We start from the raw sequence: 1,872 nt of genomic DNA, 5'->3' as shown, positions 1-1,872 counted from the left end.
CCATCTAAACAAACCACAGCTGTCACAAATCCATGTATTTTATGCTCTTATGTACTTCCCAACTCACGGTATACATAACAAAATGCTTACCGCAGGGCTGCATTTTCGCCTCATTCAGGAGGACTTGTCGACATCTATCGGAAACCATTTGGTAGCTAATCCCACCACCCGGTGGTGTCCCCATCGGTAAAACGTTGCGTTTCCGCACGAAAGGGTGGCCAGGTCAGCTGATTTCACGGTAATCCAATCCATTTCCGGACCTGAATCGGTCCTGTGCAGCGCTAGATGGGATGAAAAAAAACGTAATCAAAAAGGATCTTTTGCATAAAAGTTATTTTTTTTTGCGAAATAGGGTGATATTCGCTGAGAAAAATCTACACGTCAAGGTCGTGTGTTTTACTTATAGATTTGCACAATGAGGAAAACCACATGACATGGGTGTGGTAGCCATATGGATTTCGTCATTGACTTCACGGTATAATAACATGTGTATCAACATTAGGTTGTCAAGTTAAACAAACATGAATGTCTAAATATTAAATCATGAAAACCAACTGATTTGCTTATTGAATTCGAAATGTAGTGGCTTTAGATAGTCATGTGTGATAGAACATGAATGTCATGGGACTAAAGAAGAAACTTGATAGAACTCTTGCTCCCCAAAATATGGATTCTAGGCTCCTCTACTTGTCGCAAGCTCACTTGAATGTTTTTTTTTTCCAAACAAGTGAGTCAGCAACAAGCGGGGCGCCGCAAATCCATAATTTGGGAAGCCCGGGATTAGCATATTTCATTTTATTCGAAGCTAAAAGCTACACACAAAAAAATTGTGCGGTAAAAACTACCATTTTAGGGGGTTAAGTTAAGCGTTCGCACCGGCAATTTTCAGCAGACCATAAATGCGCTTGATTTTACCACAGACAAACAGACGTCACACTCTCATCATTGTCCATCGACCACCTTTTTAACGGTCGATTCAAAAATATGGTAGGTGGCCAATCCGCCACCCGCAGCGCTCGCATCGTTTTTGTTCGCGTTTGACGTTTACACACTACCGCCATCTGTTGGCCCGTCGGCCAAATACACTAATTCTAGCATTGGGCGTACATGTCCTCGTGACTATGATTTGCATCGAGATTTGTTCTAAGTGTTACGTCTGTTTGTCTGTGATTTTACCATGTCTGTTGTCGAAATCAGATTGTTGTAAATTATTTCTGTCAAATGTACCAGTAATGTGGTGGGATGTACCGTAAACATAGTAAATTGGTCTGAAATTCTATGGTAGTTTCAAGAATGACCATAGTCAGCTAAAATAGTAATTTTTACCACAGATTTTTTTCCCGTGTAGGAAAATCTGTTAGTGGAATCCGATTTTTCTCTAACACCATACATTATATCCAATGCTGGAAGTAATGCAATTCATCTATAAAAAATAAGAATGAACTCCTCATCTTCATTCGGACATCTTCACTAATAGAAAGAAAAACGAAACCGCAAATTTTCCTCTAACACTTTCAGCTTAAGAATTGAGTCCTAAAATGTTTAATGAATTCTTGTTTTTATTTTACAATACGAAAGAGCATGTTCTTGCAACAACTTTAGCAATTTTTCCAGCTCAAATAACGGCTATAACATCTTTAAGTTTTGATTTCAAAAATGGTTCTAAATTTGAACCTTGACACTTTTGATCATATCGCCCTATTTATCGCTATAGGCCTATTCACATGACGTCTCAAATCAGCTGATCGGGAAGCACTTTGACAGTTCTTCTATGAAAATGACAGGCCCGTGTTAGCACCGGTCCTCCACCGATGTAAACGAATGCATAGACGGATCTGTCACATGAAAAGGCCTATGGGTTGATCACTAACA

The sequence above is a fragment of the Aedes aegypti genome, chromosome 3, assembly GCF_002204515.2.
Source record: "Aedes aegypti strain LVP_AGWG chromosome 3, AaegL5.0 Primary Assembly, whole genome shotgun sequence".
NCBI lineage: Eukaryota > Metazoa > Arthropoda > Insecta > Diptera > Culicidae > Aedes > Aedes aegypti.
The sequence above is the reverse complement of the archived record's forward strand: the minus strand, read 5'-3'. Positions refer to the sequence as shown.